The sequence below is a fragment of the Heterocephalus glaber genome, unplaced genomic scaffold (assembly GCF_053883595.1).
Source record: "Heterocephalus glaber isolate CG9 unplaced genomic scaffold, H.glaber_assembly_v1.0 deba00000818, whole genome shotgun sequence".
In the NCBI taxonomy this organism is placed as follows: Eukaryota; Metazoa; Chordata; class Mammalia; order Rodentia; family Bathyergidae; genus Heterocephalus; species Heterocephalus glaber.
The window spans coordinates 11,380,529-11,402,162 of NW_028258164.1; the positions used below are offsets into that span (position 1 = coordinate 11,380,529).

The 21,634-nt window shown below is 37.2% G+C and overlaps 1 protein-coding gene and 1 pseudogene across 4 annotated transcripts in view; one reads left to right on the plus strand and one right to left on the minus strand.

Annotated features, from left to right (window-relative positions):
• Cntnap2 (contactin associated protein 2) overlaps window positions 1-21,634 on the plus strand; it is a 2,081,788-nt gene that overhangs the window by 913,421 nt on the left and 1,146,733 nt on the right. The window lies entirely within an intron of this gene.
• LOC101704758 (small nuclear ribonucleoprotein-associated protein B pseudogene) lies at window positions 2,699-3,376 on the minus strand (annotated as a pseudogene).

The window sequence follows — 21,634 nt, forward strand, 5'->3', positions numbered from 1 at the left end:
AATATAGTGAGAACTGCATATGAATATAGACACACACACACACACTCACAATGATATCACATATTGACTTTATAGAATTTTCCCAAATTTTATAGTTTAGACCATTTGGGCAAAATAAGGAACTTAAGAGCTCCAACACTGTTGATATCAATGTGCAAAAAAAAATAGAAAAAGAATGAGACAGATTTTACTTTTGTGACATATCAAAAAAGAATGTAATAAAAATGACAGAAGAAATATTAGACAAATATTTTGTATGTTATAATGCTTTGATTACTCCTTTATAATACTGGGAATCTACTAAAATGTATAATTGTTCCATAGATGACATAGTAATAATTATGAGAACCCTCATGGTTCTCTGCAATTCCAGTTGAGATGCTAGTCACATCTACAACATAGCTAAGCACTCATGTGCAAACATCTTAGAGATTGTATAATGGAACAAACTGAGCTCTATAGATAGCAGATAAAGACATGTGTGATCTCAACCTGTGGCTGAGAAGAAAGTAGACTACTGGACAGTACTGTGAGGGACAGATAGATTACTGCTAAAAATTAATTCGCTATTTACAGGGCAGTTAAATATTAATTCTAGGATCTGTCTTAAAGCACCCAGAATTAAACATTCCAAGATCAAGGATTTTGTCTAATCAGTTTCATCTAATTGAAATGTGTGGTGTTTCTGTTCATTTTGTATTACCATCTTCTTCTTCATCCTTTAAATTATTTTTCTTTTAAATTCTTCAGTGGCTTAACAATTCCAGCCTACCTGAGACTGAAGTTCTTCAATTGTCCTTACACTTTGGCTTAAATATTCATTTGATAAAGAGCAATGAATGAATCTTATATTAGTTGCTACTTGTGATGATTAAACTTGATTATATAAACTTGATTTTGGGGGGGATGGGAGTGTAAACTTCTAGGTGTGTCTGGGTAAGTCATGCGGTCATGACCTTGGATAATATAGTTGGTCCCTCCTCTTTCCTCTTTGGCATCGCTGCCATTTTCTGGTTGCTGGTTGCCATGAACTAAGCAGCTTTCCTCTGCCATACCTTTCTTCCATGATGTCCCTGCCCTGGAGAGTGCTGACCATGTACTAAATCTCCAAAAACCATAAGCCAAATTAAGCACCCTCAGCTTTAAGATGTAGGTATCGGCATTCTATCCAAGCAACAAGAATGCTAATACTCTACTACACATGTTTTGTTTTAAGTTATTTTTACATTTCTTACTATGCACAATTTTACACGTGTCAACCAGTCTTTCTGTACATATCCTACCTCTCTCATCCAAAGAAACCAGTAAAAGGTAAAAACTAGAGTGAAAAGAGAAGAAGGCTCAGAGAAAGAAATAGCATACCCAGTATAACTGATGTTGGCCCTGAGGTCCACCTTCTGCAAGGCAGCAATGAATATAGGAGGGAAGTCATGGCAACAATGCATCTTTTATCTCATGAGGACCTCTAGAGCCACTTTGGACAAGGGCACAAGTAGATAGAATGGCTCAGATTTCCTGGGATCTACGTCAATCAGAGTTCTCAGTGGATACAACTATGAATGAGTCTTTAAGAGAACAGATAGAACGAGCTTCCTGACATTCTATATTCAGCATACATATCATTTTGCAAAACTCTATAAAACTTTCCCCACATCCTTTCACTAATTAAGATGACACACTGAACATCTAGATCAATGATAGGTCAAATGTATCTTAAAATCAGACACTGGAGGTTATCTGGGGTGAAGGAGACTTTTTTTATGCTACTACTTTGAACAGGATCACAAAAGATTCATGTGGCCACTTTGAGTAATGAGTAGAAGTTTGGTGCTCATACTGATAGCTAGATTGAAAGGGACCTCTGATTCCCACAGTAGTGATTCCGTCTAATGAGCAACTTTAGAAGATACTTGACCACAAGCTGAGAAAGCTATCTTGGATTAACAAAAAGGAATTGACTGGGTAGAAACTGAAAATCCATTTACTCCATCACTTGAAAAGTAGGTATTTCTTGAAACAAAATGATAATTAAATTCAGTTCCTCAGTGTTATAGAATGCATATAAGGTTGTATAATTACTGCTAAACTTATACAGTTAATACACATTTCAGTCATTTTTTGTCATTGGTCTTTGTAATGAAATTAACCACTAAACAAACATCTACAGGGCTGGGGATTTAGCTCAGTGGTTCTGCCGCCTGCTTTGCAAGCACAAGGTCCCGAGATCAATCCCCCATACCCAAAAAAAAAAAAACATCTACAAAGAACTTAGTTCAGGTGTTGTGCTAGGTGGGTGTCCAATAATTACTTTTATTCTGAAGTCAAAACATTTAGATTCTTAAAAACAGGAAATTTGTAATATGTGATGTATATTATATGCTTTCTTTCATTATTTCCTAGTTGCTTTTTTTTTTTTTACTATTCTCTTAAGAGTTTATTATAAATCAGTTTCACAGGCCACAAGAAATAGAAGGACTATACACAGCCTCACAGGAAACAGGCCAGGAGCAGAGGAGGGTCAAGATGAGTCTAGGGCCTTGGTGGGCTCTTTCCCGGGGGAGGGGTCCCTATAAGGGAAACCAGACAATCTGGTGAGACTCCGGGAATAACAACATAACAGACTGTGGTAACGTGGCCCTGGGGAATCAGGGCCGCACTTCTGTGAAGCTACTTCCTACTTCCATAACTCTGGCCAAGGTCAAAGAAGGCCTCGGATACCTGGGGGAGGGACCACATCCCTGGAGGGGGCATGTCCACAAGAGTCCCTGGTCCAGGAGGGATCCCCACTGGGGGACCCATGGTCGGCCGCATGCCAGGAGGAGGCCCCATCGTGACTGGAGGGGGCGCCCCTTGGCCCATAGGAGGGGGAGGACCCTCACGGCCGGGTGGGTACCGGGTCAGGGTCCCTGCAGTACTAGCTGTGGCTCTTCCTTGCGAAGTCATCAGGCCCACCAACCCCACGCACTGGCCCAGCAAGTCCTGCAGGAGCCTGTGGCATGGGAACACCAGCTGGGACTCCTCTACCGGCAGCCCTACCAATTCCCGGTCCCCCGGCAGCTCCAGCAAGTGGCACCCGGGCAATGCAAGTATCTTTGGGAGGAGGTCCTTCTACTATCATGGAGACCAGCTTCTTCCCTCAAAGCAGCAACAGACTGAGGACTCATTTCTTTTCCCTTTCTGCTTGCTTAGAGTTCTTTGGCTTGATCTTCCTAAATTCATCACAGTCGCGGAGGATCAAATTCATATGCTTGTCGAACGCCTTGAAGGTACCAATGAAGATCCGACCTTTAGTAGGATGCACCTCATCCTGTAGTGAGTGTGCGGCAGCATCTTGCTGCTCTTGCCCACCGTCATGGTGGCGGTTCTGATGGTTCGGATTCGCCTCCTTAGAGGCCTAGACAGATACTGCAGCCCATTTCCCGCTGCCGCTACTGGAAATTCAGCCGCCAGTATCCCAGTTGCTTTTTAATGTGAAATGCATACCCTAGACATACACCTTTGGAGGTTAATATACAACAATGAACATATTTGTCTTAGACTCATTCTAGTATTTTTTTTCATTTCAAATTAATTCGAGCTCCTGAATTCTTTTACTTATGAATGTACACTTGTCTTCTACAAATTTACAATAATTTTCTCCTTCCCTCGGTGAAAAACATTATATAGTGAAACCTATTTTTCCTCTCTTCAACCCAAATCATGGGGAACTACTTAGATTTAATGTTTGTCCATAGGTTTGGCCACTTTCCATTTTCGGTACACTGAGTCCACTTGAAAGGCAAGGGTAAGCTGAGTTAGGTGGGTAAGTGGGTGAATACATAGATCTTTTCTTTCAACTTCTAATGCTAAAAATAATCATTCACCGCAGTAACTGAGTAAGATCTTTTGCTTTTTGCTCATTGCCTCTGTAAGAAATTGAAAATACTTTATATCTAGTGTATATTATTCTGATCACTAACCTCATCATAAACGTTCACATGTGGCAAATACACTAATTCTTATTTTCCTTTTCATTTCCATCTTGCAGAAGAAGGAATAATGTCTCCTTTCCAAAGATATCCACGCCCTAACCCCCCGAACCTATGAATGTGTTAACTCACATGGCAAAAGAGACTTTTAAGAGACTCTCTTTGAAGGAGTTAAGTGACATAAGAGATTGACTGAGATGATTTTTGATTCTAAAACAAGTATGTGAAGTATGTGCATAGGTATGTGGACACCTATATGTGTATGTATATTTATGTATATGAGAGGAGAATAATAGCTTTCTTCATCTTATCTTCTGCAATATAATCTCAGGCACAAAGTTCTCAAATTATACCATCAATAAGATTCTTGGGACCAGTGGATGGTTAGGTATCCCTTTCTTGTAGCCAGAGTCAGAGTGACATGAATAAGGACGATGAATTGGATAATATTCAGGCCACAAAGAAATTAGGGTGTGATAAAAAAATGAGGTTTTTCCCAAACGCAGTAATAAAACCATAAAATATTTTAAACAAGGAGATAGTATGAAAAAATCTTACAGTTTAAAAAAAAGTCTGTTTTCCAGAAACATGCCAGAAGAAGGTTTGTGTGAAGGAGGCAGGTAGCAGGGACTGAATGGGGATCTGCAAATGATCTCACACCTCTCCAGACCACATTACCTGTGTTCATTTCCTCAAGAAAATAATAGCATTCTTTAATTTTTCCCCAATTTCTAGTTTGAGACTTTCTCATTCCTTTCCTACAAATATAAAACCCTAGAGCTTTTTACCATCTGGTAATCAGACCCCTTTTGCACCAGCGAATCAAAAAGTATGTGACAATGTGAACATTATATTTTCTTGGAAATTACTTTTGCTATTTGAATATACTTTGGAGTATATCACAACTATAATTTAGTACATATTCAATTTTGTTATTAGGCACTATGATATCCCATGAGGCCCTCCACTCCCTTACCTCCAACCTTCTCTCCAGGAGCCTGAGTTGTAGTTATTTGTTCCTCTGATTGTTAGAATTTATGACAGAAAAGCTCTAAAACAATTTCTCCCACTTCAATTCACAGTTATACTTTTAGTTTGCCTTAAGTCTTAATTATGTCAACCAATTATTTTTAAAAATATAAATGTAAAATATTGAATTAAATATTTATTCCATTAGAAATATTGCATTTTAAATAATTAAGGGTATTTCTGGATACTCAAGGAATGCTATATAAATTAATATTTTAATTTCCAATAGAACTAAATTACTCAATCCTTTTTTATTGCCCAATAGTATTTTTAGAAATCCATTAATTAATTTGAAAACATTACTATTACATAAATATGCCTTTATAATTTTTTCTTCCATCAGTGGCTAAATACATGTTCCCATAGTAACTTTTAGAACCATATCTTACTATTTTAGGAATATTGATCTCCACTATTTTGGGCACAGATTGTTGGGTGAATGTAAATAATTCTTTCCCCTACCTCAGTTTGGGCTTTCTCTACTGTGCAATATGGGTCACAGAACATCACACTGAAATTATAAAGGTCAAAGGAGATGATACAAATAATGTTACTTTGTATAAAAAAATTTCTAAAAACTATGAGAATTTTACTCTGTCTCCGAAAGTTCTAATTGCTTTCCTGCTACATACAAGTGAGGACATGAAGTGTTTGTCTTTCTGCACCTAATTCAATATTTCACTTAACATAATGTTCTCCAAGCCCACCCACATTGTCACAAATGGCAGGATTCCCTTCTTTATGAATACTAAACAATATTCCAATATATGCATGTAAAACATTTTCTTTTTGCATTCATTCATCCATTGACTGCATATCTTGACTGTTATGAATAGAACTGTGGTAGACATAAGTATGTTTCATTCCCTTTAAATGAATACCTGGTAGTGAGATTGCTGGATCATATGCTAGTTTTTTTTCAAAAAAAGTAATTTAAAATATAGTAATGAATCCCTTGTATAGATGTTGGTTTACATATATATATTGGGCCGGGGATTTAGCTCAGTGGTTCTGGCGCCTGCCTCCCAAGCGCAAGGTCCTCAATTCGATCCCCGGTACCAAAAAAACGCCTAAAAAACCAAATACATATATATATATAATTCTTTCCGTCCCCATTTTATGTAAGGCATTCATATAATACCTGCCTAGGTCTTTTTCCTGATTGATTTCACTCATTTAAATAAATGCATAATAATGCAATGTAATAGATAATAGTCATAATATAATTATTTATAAATATTTTAGATAGTTTATTAAGGTATGTATATTTTTTAAGTGTTTATATTAAATGTAAGTTTTCCTAAAAGTTATTATATAAGAGTCACTATAATACATAATTGTGATTCACTGGATTCCTGAACTCATCTGGAATCATTATACTGTACCATGTTTAGACTCTAGCATTGATATGACCTATGATTCGAACTGGTACATTCCATTTCTATTTATATTTATTCTCTTTTAAATTTCTTTAACTTTTTTCCTAAAATTTTCCATCTAGTTTATTAGAAGGCACTTTTAATTAAGTAGAATAAATTTTCATAACTCTGTAACTAAAATTACAAATCTTCTTTCAAGCACCTCTTTATTTTTTGCAAGATCCCACCTGGCAAACTATGTAAAGTGGAAGTCACATTGCTTTTATACATTTTTTTAATTTTGTTATTCAGAAACTTCTATAGGTAATTCCAGTAAACAGAGTTTCTTAGAAACACTATCAAAAACAAGGGGGGTGAGAGAGAGATTGAAAATCATGATTTATTTATTTCTGTTTACTTAGTTTCTAAGGAAACTAAATGTTTATTTAGTTCTGGTAATGAACAGAAAAAATTAATTTAAAACAATCTTTTCTTAGGGAATGTGGGTCTCAGCACATATTTAAGTATTAGATTTAAAGCAGATAAATCATATTGCTAGAAAATATTATTTTCTTATACCTTAAGCTTTTAAAGAGAAATTACTTAAAATCTGTATCAAGTATATGGAATGTAACTGTCAATGTATTTTAGATGCTAAATATTACAAAGTTGAAGAAATTAAAGGATATTTGTAAATTTATAAAACTTCATTGACATTCACTAAAGACAGGCGTTTACAACATGGAGAGAGTTGAACAGAAACCTGAACTAGTTTTTAAATAGATGAAGTACAAGGATTTTGAGGGAAGACATTTTGAAGGAGGACATAAAGAAATTTATCAAAATACCATCTTCACTACCTGAGATTCAAGAAGATTTTCATAGTTGCTTCTTTTAAAAATTGTAATAAAATATTATAAGGCAGTTCTTTAAAGGGAAAACTTAAAGTTACAAATCAAATGCAGCTCTACTTTTTCATAACTGACACCACCTCTCAAGAATAACTTCCATATTAGACAGGAGAAATCAGAAGAGAAGCTAATCAACTAGCTTTGCACAATTATGATCATTATGCCAATTGCTTATTCAGGAAAAATACCAGTATTATCTTCTCTTTTACTTGGTAAATAGTTTTTGAAGTCCTTAAGTTAATTTCTTATATTTTAAAATATTATTTTAATAAATTTCATTAGAGATGCTGGAGTATTTATATTACCCAAAATAAGGTATAATCTTCTGCAGCACATTATTTTCAAAGAGAAAAGTAATATTTTTAACTTTATTAACCCTATACTTAGCACATTAGTTTAATTTTTGAGTCTCATTATTTGATTTGTAGTTCTTCCCCAATATTAAACTTTCCATAATCACTTTCTCTGCTATATTAAACTCTACTGATTGTCTTAGATTGAAATTTAAGTATCTTTTTGTGAAATCTTTTCTATGACTATAGCACCAAAGGGAGCTTGAACCTATTTTGAATAATATTTCTGTTCACTTTGCTCCTAAACTTTGTTATTTATCTGTTTTGCAATCTTGCAGCTCATTTTTACTCTAGCCTAGCATTCTTTTTCTGTATCACATAAGAGAAATAAATTTAGTGTGTATAAAAGCAGCATGTATTAATACATGAAGATGGACATACTTAAGGAACATAAAACTAATTTTGTCATAAAGGGCTATAAATATGGTGTGTCATATCATGTTTATTATTTAGAGTATTTGTATTGATGAATTATCGATTTTAATTTTTTGACTTTAATTATATTAAACAATAATTACTTAACAGGAAAAATATCACAAAATTTAAGTATCTAATTTTTAATATTTATTGAATGTTTATTAAAAAGCATCAAAATTTTCAACAACTGTTTCTCGTGTACAAACATTTTTTTTTTCTTTTTGTTTTTTTTTTGGTACCAGGGATTGAACTCGGGTCCTTGCACTTGCACAGCAGGCAGCGAAACCACTGAGCTAAATCCCCGACCCTCTCATGTACAAACTTTAAAAAAGAACAACAGAAATAAATTCCTATAGGAACTACCATAAAAATATCAACAGCACTCTTCAAAAAAACAATCTTTACTTCAAGTATCACACCCAAAGCAGCCCTCACACATGATAACACCACGTTCATACATACATATCACTTACACTAACAGCACACGTGTTTTGCTTTCCTGCCTTTTTGTGGGACATACTTGATACCTCGCTGGTCTTTCTGTTTTGTCAGGAAGTTCTTCTTATATAATGTGTAGGTAACAAGAACATAAAACATCAATAAAATAAAGTATTAAATTATAAATATGTATTGTACATTTATAATAAACATGAACATTTTCACATCAGCTATGTACTTGCTTACAAAACCTAAAATAACATAAAAAATAAAAGCCTATGTGAATTACAATGAAAATATCAATAGAACTCTACGACAAAAATAATATTTACTTCAATTGTCACACCCAAGGCAATCTTCACACATGACAACTCCATGTTCCATGAACGTGTCTCTCTTACACTGACAGCACATGTGCTTAGCTTTCCTTTCCTATGTGGCAGGCCATTCTAGTTACCTCTTTTTCTCTTCCTGCTTCATCAGGGTCTTCCTACTATATTGTACAATGTGCACTTAGCAGGGAAATAAGATATCAGTTATATAAAATATCAAATATGGAATACGTGCTTAGAATGGACGTCAACATTTTCACATCAGCTGTTTACTTGCTTACAAAACCTAAGAGATAACACTAGAAATAAAAACCTATGTAAACTACAGTGAAAATACCAATAGAACTCTACAACAAAAATCTTTGCTTCAATTGTCACACCAAAGGCAGTCTTCCCATATGCAGACTGCATGTTCCATACACAAGTATCACTTATACTGATAGCATGTATGTTTTGTTTTCCTGTCTTTCTTACAGTGAATAGTTGACATCTTTTTTGTTTTCTTATTGTTGTAGTAGGTCTTTGAGATGCTCCACTTGCCTATTCACCTGTCAGCTCACAAGTGTGCTCCACAAATTTTTAGTGTAGTTCTCTTGGCAGAAACATTTTGTTTTTCCTCTGCTGTAAATGATCTCCTGTGAGTTCCAGTCCCAATCCTCTAAGAAAATTTCTCCATGGTATTTTACACTTGCTATTTGCTTTGTGAACTATCAAAACTGTTTATGCCACACATGCTTAGGATTGAGTAAAACACAACCAATGGCCAACATTTTGTGTTTCTAGTGACATGATAATTGCTGCGTAACTCATCAATAACATTTACTCCACCTTTGATTTTTTTCTAAAGTTTTCATCTCACGCGTCTGTTTTGTTAAGGTTTCCCTATCAATATTCCCATCATAGTGTGTGTTACTTACTTTTCTCTCATTGCTGAGACAAAATAACTGACACCCAAAATTAAAGGGGAAAGGGCTTGTTTAGCTCACATTTTGTAGAGGTTTCAGTCCATAATTGGTTGGCTCCCAAACAGAGTGGCAGAGGGGTGTTCATGTTGGTGGAAGACAGCAAAAGCAACAGGAGAGTTTAACAGTGTCTTTCTGCCCCTTTTATCTTATTCAGGCTACTTAAACTGGTAGCACTCACACCCTTAATCCTAGTTTCCTTGAGCCTAGCATTGCATCATGAATCAATTCCAGCATCACACACTCTAAACCTCTGCAAAAGCCTATGAGTACATGAGGCTTTGAGGGGACATCTAGACAAAAACCATAACATATGCAAAGTTGACATTAGCAGTACCAGTTTGTTTTTATTTGCCATGTATGAGGCCAATGTAAATCTTTTTGAAATCCAAAGATTGTACTATACAGTTCTGTTTTGAAATTGCAACATTTCATTTGGAAATTCTGCTTTGTTCCTGCATACAGTTCTTACTCTGCTCAACTTGTGCTGCTAGAAAATGTAACATCTATTGGAAACTGATAAACCAATTATTTATCAGAGTGTCACACCGTGACTAGTTTGGGAGATGAGAGCAACAAGTCTGTGCACAGCATCATTTTGTTTTTTACTAAACCTTTATGCCATATTTTGACCTATTGCTTTTCCATAAGTCTTTTAAATTCCTTCAAGTACAGCAGACCTATGAGTGCTTTTAGTTCCACTAATGGACTATCATAATAAAAGCATTTTTGAATATGGATATTAGTGCACACAGAATGTTTTACTTGTATTTCAGCATTTGTGTATTTCACAACATCTTGTAGTACTTTATCTGTTACAGTTCAAACAGTGAATGGCAGTACTGTACTCTGTCCAACAGGCTTCACCCCTGCCAAGACCCTTACTATATTTTAGGACGTAGTTCTAACATTGGATCATTCCATTTGGTTGTGTGACCATTTTGCAACATTTCAACTAGTCAAAATGCACTCACATTGCTGTTTTCTTCATCATCTGAATCAAAGAGTTCTGCATTTCCTGTGTCTGTATCAGTCGATTCTTGGTCCATTTCACTGTCGCAGGAACTTTAGCTCAATTGCTCAACATCAAAGTCGTCATCATCATCATCATCATCCACCCACACCACTCACCCGTTATGAAAACATGTATTTTATCATAATGTATCATCTTCATCATCCATGCATGAGTAATCTGATGATTCACTTTGGCCTCCTCCAAAATTTGCAAATCTTTAGTTTCATGTGCCATTGTACTTAATTGGGCTACTTCTACCAGAAAATTCAAAAGAAAACATTTTTTAAAAACAAATCCTAGAGTGATGTGAGTGCATTATACCCTCTGTGATGCTCAGATAAACATGTGTAAAATTTGTTAGAGCATCATGTGGGTGAAAATCCTGGCTTGACACTTTTACACACATGCACACACCTTGCCATTTATCATAGCAAGTGAGTAAACACAAAGATTTATTTCTGTATCCCTTGGGGAGTGGTATTGGGATGCACAGCCGGCTACTATTATGCTAAAGTAAAAATGTACAGTACAAAGTAAGGGATGTGTTCGTGGAACCGAGTGTCATACTCTAAAGTTATACTCATACTTACTGTTTAGAAATTTTTTTTTATTTAGTCAGTAACTGATGGATTTTTCACCCAAGGATATTCTAGAACTAAATGTGATAGATATAAAAGGTGTTTCAAAAGTCATTAATATTTCATTTAATCTAGTTTTCTTGCTGGAATTTCATGAAAACTGCAAGAGTTTGTTTTATCCATGGTTATACCATGGTTATCCTAGCTATCTAGCCATTAAAACTAAGCTTGAATTATCTTCAGGCTGTTACAGTGAATGAATGCAAATAGAAAGACAATCACCTTAATGTTTCTTATTTAAGTTAAAATAGAAAAATAGCTTTAGGATATATTTTTAATCTAAACCAAAATTCTACCTTGGTTATTCTAATTCATGTCATCAATAATGTTTTGAAACCCTTGTAGAAGTAGGCAGTAGCTAGCAGCTTAAAAAGGAGATTAATCATAAATCAGTACTGTATTCAAACAGCTCACAGTCAAGCCAGACCTAATTAAGATTTATAATTAGAAAGTTAAATTATACAGCCAATCTCAGAATTGGAAGGACCCCTTATGACAACCAGTCCAACCACTCCATGATGCAGAGAGCCAATCTGGACTTCATCTTTATCACTTGTTTTTTAGCATGCCAGAGCTGTTCATTGACATATTCTGTCAATTTCTTAAATGTGAATTTTTTTCAGGCAAGTTAAATAAGATATTGAAACTATTATATATTAATGAATAAACTGAGGGCATCTTCTTCGACCCCTCCTTTCTTTAGCCTGCAGCTTGATACTGAGCCATCAATAGGATGGACTTTGGTGTTGATCATAGCTCAATTGAAGCACCATCCTGGCTCAATGCCACATGTTAATTCTGTGGACAGGCCCTGCAGGGTTGAATGAAAACTGACCTATCTATAGAACACAAACAGTGACCCCTGCTTGATAGAATCATTGTTGCTTCTCATTGTGGCAGGAATATGGTTCTTATCTAATAAAGAAGTAGCTACTTTAAGTAATATTTATTTCCACAAATGAAAAAAAGAAAGTAGCCAGGCACGGTAGCACATGCCTGTAATCCCAGCATTTGGGAGGCTGAGGCAGGAGGATTGCCGCAAGTTTGAGGCCAGCCTGGGCTACATATTGAGTTCAGGGCCAGCCTGAACTACAAAGGGAGGCCCTGACTCAAAAAAAAACCAAAAAGAAAAAAGAAAGTAATATAGCAGTAATAATCACTAATGCATTAAGTCTACTATATATTTAGGAGCATATGTGGAAATTTCTCTAAAAATCTATCACAGAAATGTTATTTTTTTGTAAGATAGAACAATAGTATGGTATTTTATAATCTGTTAACTGATTAGATGAAGTAATGACTGAATGTTTGAAGTCAGTGTTAAATGCTCAATTTCCTGGGCCGGGATTTAGCTCAGTGGTTCCACTGCCTGCCTCACAAGCTAAGGACCCGAGTTCAATCCCCGGTACAAAATCAATCAATCAATCAATCGCTTCTTGGCCTTTTGGCTAAGATCAAGTGTAGAAGCTCAATTTCCAGAGCAGATTCAAGGATTCCTTCTGTCTTCAAAGCTCCTATATTCTCCACTGCAAACATCAATATGGGATGCCCAGAGATGCTTAAAAATATCATCAGAGCTATAGCATCCAATGTGCCTCTGGAGAGAGTGGATCACTCCTAACGTATATTAAATATACATTGAATTGAAGCAATACATTTTACTCCATCTGCATATGATACAACTACATTTTGAAAGGGAAGAAGATGGAAAAGGTACATTTAAAAGTAGTCAATTGTGGGTAAAGATGAAGGAGATGGGAAGGAGAAACATATGCAACAGCATACAATGCTAATACTTGAATACCAGTTTTGAAGGCTATATTCAAGAGCATTTGTCTGCCTGGTATGATGTATAGCCTACTCACTGCACTCAGTCATTTTTGCATATCAAATACTATATAAAATAAAATACTTTAAAGTAGAGCTTTTTACTGTTCAGTTTTATGTAAATTAGCTCCTTCACTTTGTGGTGAACCTTTGAACTAGTTATTGCCCTCGCTCCGAAGGTAGGGAAACAGGCTAAGATAGACCAAGACATGCAGTTTAGGGTGACAAGGTAGGCTCTAGGCTCTTGTTCTCTAGCTAGAAAGCCCTTACCTTTAACTACCAAACTGTTTCTCCTTGTCCTGACCCATTATAGAGAAAAACTGCAGATCTTTGTTCTAATTGGAGTGGAAAGTAACAGAGAGATATTTACACAGGACACTGAAAAGAAAAATTTCACAGGTACATTGACATGTAGATTAAGTATCCAGAGATGAATACATACATGGTGGAAAATTGTCCTCTGGAAATTGTCTTTGTGAAGATAGGGGAAAAGGCACCTGGGAAATGTGAGATTAGCAGGTCATTTGGATGGCTGGAGTAGTGGAAATGGAGGAATGAAATGAGTGGAAGGGTGTGGTAAATGAAAATGGAGGTATAGGTTTGTGTCAAGTCAGGGAGGCATTTGATTTTAATCTTTAGAGGTTTGGCCACTGCATCTTCATCTTCAATGCACACTAAAATCACCTGGCTGCTTGTTAAACCATAGATTGCTAGGCCCTTCCTCTACATTTCTGATGCAATTGGACTGGATAGACCTAAACATTTGCATTTTTTACAAATGCTTAGGTGGGAATTATATTTTAATTTGAAAAGGGCCAGGAAAGGAAGAGCCTAGCATGGCAGCACTGTTGGAGCTCTGGAGGATGGACAGGGGAGAAAGAATGAACACGGAGAGTACATAAGCCACTGCAGGAGCCCAGGTATTTTGATTATGGGGGAACTGGCATTAGACAGAAAGAGCAGCATCTTGAAAAAATAGTCAAATGAATAGAAACAAATAATAATTCATTCATTGGAAGTATGAGGGCAGAGAGGCACCAAGGTCCCTGCTAGAGATACTCAGCAAAGAGTAGAATCATTAGCCAACATAGAGGAAAAGCAAATAACCTTTCCCTTTACAGGCAAGTGGGCACTGGAGAGAGGATACATAATAGTAACTTCAAGGGGAGATTTATAAAAATAGAATGTGATCATTACTCTCTTTTAAAGCAATAGAGTTTAACAAAACAACATGGGTTTTAAAATAACACAGCTGTGTTTCATGGATTTGTATTGGCCCCCTAGGTAACTGTATTCATCTGTGTAAGAACTAATTTCTCGTTCTTGATGAGAAGCTTTTCCCCCAGAGATACAGGCTTCCAAGCTCAGAGAATGGATAAGGACATTTATTGCTGCCTAGAGGGCTCTAAAGACCTAGTGGAGAATTAAAGGGAAGATACAAAGTCCATGTTAGATTTTGTGACCACTCCAGGTAGAGCATCACAGGCTGGTGTTAACGATGCCGAAGTGAAGGTAGAATCATTCTTATAATCTAAGACTTCTCAAAATATCCTGCATCCTTTGTGAGCTCACAAGACCAATGGCAGACACAGAGCTTTGGTCAGTTTCATGACTCTTTCCCTCACGCAGAGCCATACAGATTTAGTCTTGGGTCTTCCTAAATTTGGTTTAACAAATGGGCTTACTGCCCTGATTACTAGAAGCAATCCGATTCCAAAACATCTTAAATTCAAGGAACCCACAGCTCTTTTAAATATTATTAAAACCAAATATATTGCATATCAAGTGTTATACTTACTCAAATTTCTAGGTTTTAATCTTTGTGTAATAATCTTTTCTGTTACATTTAATGCCAAAAATGTATAAGTATTTTAGAACTTGTGACCAAAGAACAACAGGTTTGTTACAGAAAGCAATTTCTAGGTTAGGTGGTAATGGAATGGAAAAGAGGGCTGGAGGCATGTGTAGCTGGTGCTAGGAATGTTTCCACAGAGAAAAACTGTGGAATGCTCTTACCAAAGGATGCTCTTACAAGACAGAGACTGGGGACAAATTCCTTAATCTGTTCACTCATTTATATAAATGGAGATAATACCTACATTGCCGTGCTTAGTAAGACTTACTTTAAAAATCTATAGCCAACTTCTTCAACATCTACTACTTTCTAAATCAAATATGAATATTATTTTCCTTCCCTACTCATCTCATGTTGAAAAAGGACTCAAAAAATAAGAAATGAATTAAAACCATGTATTTTGAAATATCCTTGATGCCCCCTTCAAGTTTCAAAAATATGATTAGTTGATATTTGAAAGTAAAGATGAAATGGTACATGGACACTATATTAGAAAGTTAAATACAACTGGAAAACAGTTGGGAACAAGGACTGAAGACCTAGCTGAGGTTGGCTGGCAGTAGTTTGTAATGGACTCATATATCCCTTTTGCCTTGTGCCCTGAGGATCAGTTAGCACTCTTGGAGCAGAAGTAGAAAAAGTGTAGAACGGATGATTGTTTCCTCAGCTTATGAATTGCCCAGGATGTACAATGGAAATTTTGAATGATGAGGGAAATTAGTGAGTGTATAAATTTAACATTATGTCCTGTGAGATTGGCTAGGGCAAGAGGAGAGATCAGGGTGAGATTCAGGAAGAGCTGAGGACCAAGTGCACATGATATCAAAAAGTTGTGGAGAAAAAAGTTCATAGTGGGAACCTCCAGTTTAAAAGTTTCAGGAATGAGGCCTTCATTGGGGTTCATGTCTGTGTGTGTTTGTTTGATTTTTTTGTTTTTCCAAATGAGAAACCTTGGGCTAGGCCATATAAACAAACTCCCAAGCAAAGGGCAAGTGTTATGGTTTGGGTCTAGATATCTCCCCAAATCCTCATGTGGTCATAGGTGGGACTTTTTCAGAGGCAGCTGAATCTAAAATATGTGATGCTAGGATTAAGGGTGTGTGATTGCTAAATCAGTCTGATTGAGTTCGTACCACCCTAATCCTGGAAGTCTGGCTACAATATAAGGGACAGAAAGAGGCTTGTCTTGTTATTGATTCTGTTGCCCACTATGAATTGTGTCTCTGGGATGCTCGTCTTCCATGCCACCCTGCCTTTGATCCAGCCAATTATGGACTGAAACTTCTACAAACTGTGAGCTAAATCAACCTTTCCTCCCTTAACTTTGGACATTGGGTATTTTGTCTCAGCAATGAGAAAAGTAACTAAGACAGGACGCTAAGATCTTTGGGAGTTGAAGCAAGGAAGGAGAATAATGATTTGAAGAAAGTTAGATCAGAGACACGAAAGCCTTGTATTCTTGTTATGGTTTAGATCAAAAATGATCTCTAAAATTCTCATGTTCTCAGAGGTGGGGGCACTGTACTCATAGGCAAACTTATTTACTGGTAAGTTCAGCCACTGCTGAGTGTGCTCTTGGGATATGGGTGGGGCCTGATTGGAAAAAGTGGGTTAGGGGTACATAACATAAAAGAATATATCTCCCTCTATGGCTTCTCCCTTCTTGCTCTGCTTCCTGGCCACCATGTTATGAGCATCTTTCCTCTGTCACACCCTTCCACCATTTCATTCCTACCTTGGAACTAGCTGACCTAGGCCAGTAACCATGAGCCAAAATAAACCTCTTCTTTAAATTGTGGGCATCAAGTATTTTGTCTCAAAGATGAAAAACTAAGAGAGATTTTGGTTCCAGAGAAGTATGGTCACTGCTGTGATTGTATTTGACCATGTGGTTTCAAAGCTTTTGGAACTGGTTTATGGGAGGAATGGTTTGAACATGCCAGTTAGAGAAGTCCTAAAATCCTTAAAATGAGCTTAATGGGAAATTCTGGTTGGAGCTCAGAAGACCAGAATGCTTATGGAAATGCAAGCAGTAAAGACGAGGCTCAGGAGATTTTGGTTGGAAAACAAAACTTCCATTGGCATTTGAACTTGAAACTATCTGTGTTACACTCTGGCAGAAAATTTGTCCATGCCGGGAGACTTTATGAGAGAATGAGATTAAAGCCAGAATGCTAATCTAGCAGAAGAAATTTCAAGGCAGCCCAATGTTCAGGATGTTGCATGTGTACTGTTAGCCACTTTTAGTGGGATCTACATTCAAAGTCAGAAACAAAAGGCCTATTTGAAAAAATTCCCAGAAAAGAAGTGCCAGCAAAGTTGGAGTACATGAAGGCTGCTCTAAAAGTACATGTAGTTGCTGAAAAAAATAACATTAAAATGAAGCCAAGTACTTGCATCAGGACAATAGAAAAAGAAATACCTAAGGCATCTCAGGAATCAATAAGACCCTACCCTTCCCAGAATCAATGGTGTAAAATGGTTAATGTAAAATCCTTTTTTAAAGTTTGCTTTGAGTAAAGAGCCCCAGGACATCCTGATTAAGAAAAGCCATCTAAGGTATTAGTTTCCTGAGATTTGGTTAACAACGCTAACCCACCCAGGCACTTGAAGTCCTCTGTAGCCATGATCCAAGGAGGCTAAACTATTCCTTGAGCTGGCGGCAGACCTGGGTGTCATCTACATGGTGCCAGTTTAATAGGCACACAGCACAGAATGCATGAGTTTTGCTGTTAAGAAGCCCTCCACTGAGATTGCAAAAGAAGGCCTGAGAGGCTACATAATGTGCCCTCTGAGATGGTAGTGCATGAAGCAGTAAGAGTGAAATAGAAAGTGTAGTGGAGACTCCAGGTAGTTGGAGGAGCCAGGAATATGGAGCATTTGCTAAGGAAATCTGCATTCAGTGAGGAAAGCCACCCCAAGAGAAAGGTCATGAGAGTTACAACCAGCCATAGGAGTAGGACTGCCTAAGCCCTTTGGAATTCACAAGTCTGCAACTTGCTCTGAATGCTGTACATGAAACCACAGGATTTAATATTCGCCCTACTGCATCTTAGTCTTGCTTTGGCCCAATTTCTTTCTATCCTCCTAGCCCTCCCTTTTGGAGTGAGAATGTTTTCCTGGTGCCATTGTATATTGGAAGTGTTTACCTTGTTTTTTGATTTTTACAGAGGCACATAGCTAAGAGCTTTAAGTCTCAGAGGAGACATTAGACTTGGAGACTTGGACTCCTCCACAATCCTGGAACTGTTAAGATTTTAATGACCCTTAGAGATGGATTAAATGCATTTTGCATAGAGATGTGCACAAGTTTTTTGAGGGCCAGGCACAGAATACTATGGTGCAGGCATAGAACAAGAATAACTCCCAAAACTTTTTTTTTGATGGTGCCAGGGATCAAACTCGTGACCTCATGCTTGCCAGGCTGGCATGGTGCCACTGAGCTACACTCCTGGCAAACTTCTTTTTTTTTTCTTTTGGTTCTAGAGATCAAATTTAGGACCTTGTGCTTTTGAGGCAGGCACAGTGCCAATGAGCTAAATCTCCAGCCTCCCAAAATTTTTATTTACTCAGTGATGTGGCTTTTGGAATGTGGTTGGATGAATCATGGGAGCACTGTACTCACCAGTGGTCTACTCATGAGTTCAGTTGGTGAATGGACTGTTAGGAGGTAGAGCCTAGTCAGAAGAGGCAAGTCACTGGGGCATGACCCGGAAAGGCATATCTCCCTCCCCATGTCCTCCCTTTGATCTCTACCTCTTGGCTGCCCTAAGCTGAGCAGCTCACCTCTACCAGACCCTTCTACATACTGTTTCTGCCTTGGAGCCAGCAGATCAGGATCTACAACCATAAGCCAAATTAAACTCTCTTCCTTTAAGTTGTGAGTGTTGGATACAGTGGATCTTCAAGTTATGAGTAGCCACACATAGGAACATTTTGGATTACAATTGGAATTTTAATTTTAACTTATGATCAAAGTCTTGAGGTATGGCCTGAATGGTTGTAGACAAAGACTGGAAATGCCAGGAAAACATATGTAAGCATACATAAGCGTCAGTCTGAGCTCAGATGCCTGTATTTGTGGTTGTGATTTTGGTCAGTTCTTTATATAATCACTATGATTACTGCTATCAAAATGGCCTCAAAAAAGCTAGAAAAGAAGCTAAGGAAGGAAGGGTAGGGAAAGAAAGCAATCACAATTATAAAGAAGAAGGAAATTGTGGAGAAATATGAAACTGGTGTTTGTGTGATTAATCTTGCTAACATGTACAGCATGCCGAAATTCACCATCTTAACAATCTTACAGAGAAAAGATTTGTATAAGGAAGCTACTGTTGGTAGGGTTGTTACTCAAATTAGTAACTCATGATCAACAGTGTTAGATGAGGTATAAGGGCTATTAAAGTGTGGATAAATGAAAGACAGGTGGCAGGTTATAGCCTGAGTCTATATTTGAAAAAGCTAGGACTATAAATGCAGATCTTATAAAGGATAATCCATCAATAAGTGATAATGATGAAATATTTCATGCCAGTAAGGGGTGGCTTCATGATTTTAAAGTGAGAGCTGGGGTTCATAGTGTAATTGGGCATGGCGAAGCAGCCAGTGCTGATAAAAGGGCTGCTGAAAATTACATACTTCCAAATCATATCACAGAGAAACGGCTCTTGCTCTCATCAAGTTTTCCACTGTGATAAAACTGGCCTTTTCTGGAAGAAAATGGCTAAGAGAATATAAATTACCCAGGAAGAGAAGAAAATGCCAGGTCACACCCCATAAGGATAGGCTGACCTTACTGCTATGTGCCATTGTGAGTGGTGACCTCAAGGTAAAGCCTCTCTTGGTTTGTCACTGAGATCTCTAGAGTGTTCAGAAAACATAAAGTCATAAAGAATAGGCTAGAGGTCATTGAGATATCTAATGAAAAAGCCTGGGTAACAAGAGTACTTTTTCTTCAGTAGATCCGGGAGGCTTTCTCTCCTACTGTTAAGAAATATCTAGAGGACAAAGGTTTACCACTCAAGGCTTTCCTTATCATGGACAATGTTGTTGCTCACCCACAGGATTTTGAAGAATTGGCTGAAGAATTCCCATAGCTCTCAGTTGAGTTCCTCCCACCTAACACAACTGCACCCTATAAACTAGCAGGTTATAGATAACTTTAAGAAGCTATACACCAAGGAGCTATCCCTGAAGTGCTTTCAGGTGCTCTCAGATACAGATTTAACCCTTAAAGAATTCTGGGAGGAACATTTCAATATCCTTTCTTGTGTAAGGTTGAGAAATCCTGGGCCAATGTCTTTCTAAGAACACTGATATCTACCTAGAAGAAAGTGTGGCCTAAAATTATACAGGAGAGAGACTTTGAAGGCTCTGTAGAAGAGCCTGAGCTTTCAAATGGCCCTGTGGTTGATGACATTGTGACTATACCAGAGTCTTTAGGCTTGCAGGTAGACAATGGTGATGTTGAGGAACTGGCGGAGGAACACTCAGAGGAATGTCTGCAGAGGAACTTCAGCAACTTCTGGCTGAACAACAGAGAATGGCAGCTGAGGAACTTTCTGAAGAGGAGGGGGAGTATAACAATCAGTACAACAAAGTTCTTCTGAAATAAAGGAAATCCTGAAAAACTGGACAGAGCTACAAACACTTGTAGAGAAGACTCACCCAGATAGAAAAAATAATAATCATTGCATTCACTTGCTTGATGACAGTGTCATGTCATACATACTACAGAACAAACAGACAACCTTAGACCAGCTTTTAATCCTGGAAAGCCTGAGACCTAATGAGCCAGAAGAAGGTCCTAGTGGGCTATAGACTCTCCCAAGAAGAGAAAAGACACCAGAAAGCCAGATTCCTGTTGTTCTTATGGAAGAAGACTCTTCTTCCAAAAAATAACCACCTTCCATGTCATCCTCCCTTCCTGCAAGCTAAAGATGTCAACTTGAATGGTGAGTACAGTATGAAATTATTGTTTCTGTTAAACTAGGCACATTTTATAACTCTTTGGTGACTACACTAATAAAATTATTGGTGTTTCTGGGAAATTACACACATTATACAACCCTTTTTATTATTAAAAGGTTAGTTAAAGAGTGTTTTGGGAGGTTTGGAGTGCATTATAGGTATTTCTATTATTTCTTATAGGAAAAATAGTTTTGACTTACAACCAACTTGAGTTACAACCAGTCCTAATGAATGAATTGAGTTTGTAAGTCAAAGGTACATTGCATTTTCTCCCAGCAATGAGAAAATAATTAATACACTTTCTAGTATGTGGTTCTGGCAGATGTAATTGGATAATGGGAGGCTACAACCTTCACTGATGCAGAACATGGCCAGTCTCATTCAGTTAGGTGGCGACAGATGCCCCAGGATCCAGCTATACCATATTTGATCCAGCTATACCACATTTGATCCAGCTATTCCAATCTTTAGTATATTTTCCAAAGAATTAAAGTCAGCAGAGAACAGACATACCTGTATACCCATATTCATTTCAATGCAATTCATAATAGCAAAGCTATT